Below are 6000 nucleotides of genomic sequence, written 5' to 3' on the forward strand. Positions count from 1 at the left end.
GTCGAGCTCTACAAGGTCGAGGTCGAGCTTGGGAGGTCTAGGTCGAGCTTGGGAGGTCTAGCTAGTGTTTAGACGAGCTAGGGTTAGGTCGAGGTTGAGCTTGGAGAGAGGTCGAGCTTGGAGTGAGGTCAAGCTCGACCTTGGAGCGTGTTCAAGGTCGAGTTTGGCTTGTTCTTGAGCGAATGGACGTATCAAGCTTGTTTTCATCAAAAAACTTTGAAGAATCGAAATGAACCACCTTTATTCTTGTTGATACGTTAATCCCGAACCAAAAGAATAACTCCGTTGGCTCTGATACCACTTGTAAGTCCCTTTGCCACCGGATCTAACAAGATTAAGTATCTAATGTATAAGTGCGGAAAATCTTATACAAAAGCAATCAACAACAATATATCAATACGAACACGAATAATAAACTGGAACCGTATATTACTTCAGTAAATGCAATTACAAGTAACACACCAGGTTCGAAGTGTGAAAATATGAAAACAAAATGTCTGGAAGATTAAACCTTAAACATAAGGTTTAATCTCTATTTATACTAAAACTTACAGACTTAAACAGACCTCGAACTTCACGGACCCAAGCCCAATCTCGACCTGGAGCTCGACCTGGTCAAAGGTCGAGGTTGACCTGGTCAATGGTCGAGTTTGACTGGTCAAAGTTCGAGGTTGACTGTTCAAAGGTCGAGGTTGACTTTATTATTCGCGAAAACTTAACGTTTATTACAAGTACATATTCAATAGACTCAAGACAAACTTCTACAATGATGTTGTCACCCGGAAATGCACCAACAGACAAGGCTCTCTACGGTCTTAAACAAGCACCCCGTGCATGGTATGATTCCTTAACTACTTTATTACTAAGAGGTGGCTTTACCAAAGGCACAATTGACCCTACCATGTTAATTCGCAAACAAGGTAAGCATGTTCTTCTTGTCCAAATATATGTTGATGATATTATCTTTGGGTCAACCAGTCAAACATTTTGTCGAAACTTTTCATCTCTTATGGTTAATCATATTGAAATGAGTATGATTGGGGAAATGAACTACTTTTTGGGTCTTCAAATCAAACAATTACCAAATGGTATTTTTATATCACAAGGTAAATACATAAATGACATGTTGAAAAAGTTTGATATGACTTCATGTTCTTTAATTTCTACCCCAATGGCTGCTCGAACAAACATAAATGCTGATAAAAATGGGAAACCATTTGACCAAAAGAGATATAGAAGTATGATTGGTTCATTGTTGTATCTTACAGCATCTCGCCCAGATATAATGTTTGCATCATGTATGTGTGCTAGGTATCAAGCTGCTCCAACTAATTTACATTTTCAAGTTGTGAAACGAATATTTCGTTATCTGAAGGGTACACCCAATTTAGGTCTCTGGTATCCAAGGGATACTGGATTCAATCTAACTGCTTATTCAGTTGCAGATCATGCAGGTTGTAAGCTTGATCGCAAGAGCACTTCCGGTACTTTACAATTTATAGGTGATAAAATTGTGAGTTGGTCTTCCAAGAAACAGAATTGTGTGTCATTGTCAATGGCTGAAGCTGAATATGTGGTTGCGGCTAGTTGTTGTGCACAAGTGTTATGGATGAAGACGCAACTAACTGTTTATGGTCTGAAATATGATCATATCCCTATCTATTGTGATTCTCAGAGTGCCATTGCTATTGCTGTCAACTCAGTAAACCACTCTCGATCAAAGCATATTGATGTAAGATATCATTTTCTCAAAGATCATATTGAGAAAGGTGACATCGAGCTCTACTTTGTGGGAACTGACTATCAACTTGCATATTTGTTCACAAAACCATTGGAAGAAAAGAGGTTTAACTTTCTAAGCTCTAAGCTTGACATGTTAAATCTTGAACCTTAAATTATTTTTTTCTTGATACATTCTAGAAAACCAAAAACAAAATTTGAAAAGACAAAATCAAATACAAAAATATAAAATTTTGAAAAATAACAAAAAGATTTTCTTTATTTTTATTTATCTCAAAATGGTTTACATATACCATGTATGTAACCCGTACTTGATTGTTTTATTTGTATCACAGTGGCTTATACATACTTTGTGTATAACTCGTACTTCATTATTTTATTTATATCACAGTGGCTTATACATACTTTGTGTATAACCCGTGCTTCATAATTTTATTTATTTCAAAGAGGCTTACATATACTCTGTATGTAACCCGCTCTTCAAATACTTTATTTAAAATTATCAAATTTTACATCTTCATGAATTATTCATTTTTAAGATTCTGTTGTTATACATATATATTGATATAAGAAAACAAGGAATCGAACGCATTTGTGTACTTCCAAGTGATCTTATATCAAAATGTATGTGTCTTAGCAGTTGATTGCTTACAAAACAAGTTTGCTTAAATGTTTTATTGCATCCAACTTGTTGATGTAAGATGCGAAGGATCGAACGCCTTTGTGTACTCCCTAGCATTCTTATTATTAACATTGTTGATGAAGCAAAACTTTGTGTCTCTCAATTGAAAAATCTTGTTCACGTTAGACTCTCAAGTTTTTCTGTATATAGCACAACCAAGATTTTACTCTTTTTGATTTCACAAAAACCAATTTTTGCTCTACCTTTCTATGAAACACATTTTGATCTATTCTTGCATAGATTAAGGGGGAGTTTGTGATTTCAAAACTTTCAAAATGTGTTTTAAATCTTTTCATACGCACGTTTGATGTTTTTCAAAATGACTTTTCATCAATTGAAGTTCGGTGATTAGTTTGCACATGAGTGATTCGTTCACTCCATGAACTTCATCATCGCCAATGAGTTCTAACCCCGGAGTATTCAATTCTTTCATTAGATTGTAAGGGTATTTTGGGTGATGATGGTTTCGTGCAAATAGGTTGGAGGGAGTAAAGTCGAAAAGTGAGAGGTTAAGGTGATATGTTGTGAGAAAAGGGTTAAAAAGAAATAATACCCTTCCCTAAATTCTCAAATCGTCGGGTTAAACACATTTATATCGGATGTCATTCGTTAATATCATAATAAAGACTTCATGGACCCAGTGAAGTGATGCACATCTTTACCTAACCACTCAAGTGTTTCTTAACAAATACTTGTTACATTTCTCACGGAGATTTTCACATTTATATTGACTCTTCATTTGGAAGATGTTGATATTGAATAAGGGCGACATTCTCCTCCAGTCCCCGACTTCATTTGATCACGTTGTGTCTAGAGCTATCTTGATTGATCATTATTCATTTCTTTAAGACACCTTCGAGTCATATATTTGTGATATTATTGCTTATCTTTGTGATATATCCGGAACATTTGTAGTGATATCTTAATTGATATTCCACGATGATCAAATGGAAATCCTACCAATGCTAACATCTTTTCCAACGTTGAACGTAGGTCTCATAATTACATTTATGTGATTATTGAGTTACCGAGAAGTCTAACAGTGACCTCGGATTTTACCTAAAAAGTCTTTAAGGATAATAGACTGTGGTTATCGAACGCTTCGGCTGTACTAACCATGATTTATATTCTTTGGAGCAATCTAGTGGTTGAAAAGCCGCAGACCGAACTATGTTAGAACATTGCTTTGTGCATGTCTCAATGATACATAGAAAAATCCGAAAAATGTTATACATTTCTATCTGTCATTTCATTAATCCTTTTGATTTTTGAACATGTTAACGGATCATTCTTATCCAGTTTCATTTCTCATCCCACAAACACAAAAACCACCAACACCTTACTATAGCGTTTGTATCAACAACTTCAACCTTACATTTTAGTTACCCTTAGGATTCTTTGGGTTGGGCTAATGGTTTGGGTTGATGCGTTGATGGCTGATATTTCTTCATGTGAATCTAGTTTTGGATTGTGATATTTCTTTTAGCATTTTATCAATCAATGTTTGCATAATGACATTGGTTTCCAACTTTGTCATTATGAGGGGGAGAAAAAGACTATGATTGATTAGGAAAGAAATCAGAATAATTTGATGGAGAAGAGTTTGTGCTTGGTTTGTGCAATTATGGAGTTAGTATGTGAAAAGGTGTTTGTTGGTATATAAAAATTTGAAAATTGGATGAAAATTACACAAAATCGAGTTATGGATCGTTCAGGTTAATGTGTCAAAGATTTTCAAAACATTTCAGTCAATTGAGCTCAAATTTTCACTAGATTTTAGCTGATTGAGTTCTTGATTTTGAAAAAGAGGAAATCTAAATTGATTCCAAAGATAAGATTGAGACTGAAAATAAAAGGATATTCTCTCAAGATGGAACAAATGTTTAAAAATGCTCCAAAATGGTTATATTCATATATTGAGGGGGAGCATGATTACTTCATAAGAGACTTATCCAAACTTCATTCAGATGGTTACCCTCCAAAGTGTTCAAGTCAAATGTGACAAAGATTAAAGCTACAAAAAGTTGTAAGATTGGTTAGAAGATTCAAGACAAAGAAGTAATGTTTCAAAAGAGTCTTCATCAACATACTTCATTGAAGATCTTCAAAGTCATACAATAACACTTGTTCAAGAAGCTCCAATGCATATATCAAGGGGGAAAGTACAAATTAATGATACTTCATTTCAAGAAGTTGAATTTCACTCAAGAATTGAAGAATCAAAGACAAGTTCATACTTTTCGCACCTCAAAAGATAACTCTGATTCATGATTCAACAATCTTCAAAGATTCAAGACACACACACACTCTTTATTCCCTGTTCGAAAAGAACATTGAGAATCATCTCATGATTTAACTTCAAGAAGTCCAAGACCAAAATTGAATCAAGTTATTCAAATACTTGTTTCATCAAACAAATTGTCTTCACCACCGGGCTCATCAATTTCATTCCTACAAGACAAGATAACACGTACTTCATCCATTACAATATATCACTAAGGGGGAGAATGTTAGAAATTCAAGATAGTGGTCATACTTGTTGTTAAGTCATAGATGAATGATTTCTAAGGTTGAGGGACTAGATGTGATAATTAACATAAATGTATAGTTAGACTATAAATAACCCCTCACACCTTAAAAATCATAACAACTTTAAGCCTTTCACCCATTTTCTTTATTCCTGTAATAATTACACATACTTAATAACAATCTTTCCTCTCTCCCTCTCTCTCTCTCAAAAACACACACTAAAACACCAAGAACACACACATATCCAAATCCACCATTGAATCTGTGAATCCAGGGCTGAAATCGTGTTATCTACATCAAATTAATTAACAAAGAGAGAATTGAAACATGTACCTTTGCGCAAAGCTTCCAATAATATTATTAATAAGATTATTATTTTTATTTAGGGTTTAAAGTAAAACTCCTCTACGATCGCACACTAGACACCCATATACCTTATGCTAGTACCCGATCACAAACTCACAAACCCGTCGTGAATATCCCTTTCATTCAAAAACTCCATGAAACGAAAACCAAGTTGTCAACTAATGAAACCAAAAACTCATAATTAATTCTTAGCATTTATTACATGTAGGTTCCATATGGATTTCGTGTAACACAAAACCAAACACACTTAAAAGGGTTTCGGTCGAATGAAATAGATGAGAGAAAGAGATAGATTTTTAGTTAGGTTTTTCCCTTGTGAACTTATAAAAATATTCTTAACTTTAATCTTCTATTTATAGGCTTAGGTTTAGGGTTAATTACTTAACTTGAGGGACAAGTTTAGTTTAAGGCCTAAAACCCATTAAATGGTTCGGCCCCATTCACCTTTAATTAGAGCCCAACTCTAATTTCTAATTATCACATAAGCCCTTATTCTTTTAATTAATAAACATATTTATCTTATAATTTAGTTTATTAATCATTTCGTGATCAAATTAATTAATATATTATTTTAATATACTAATTAATAACATAGAGTTACCATGTCATCTCGTGTGACCCCGTAGGCTTAAATTATTTTCGGACATACGTTTATATTTAACATGATCACACTCCAACAGCTC

The sequence above is a fragment of the Erigeron canadensis genome, chromosome 4 (genome assembly GCF_010389155.1).
Source record: "Erigeron canadensis isolate Cc75 chromosome 4, C_canadensis_v1, whole genome shotgun sequence".
NCBI lineage: Eukaryota > Viridiplantae > Streptophyta > Magnoliopsida > Asterales > Asteraceae > Erigeron > Erigeron canadensis.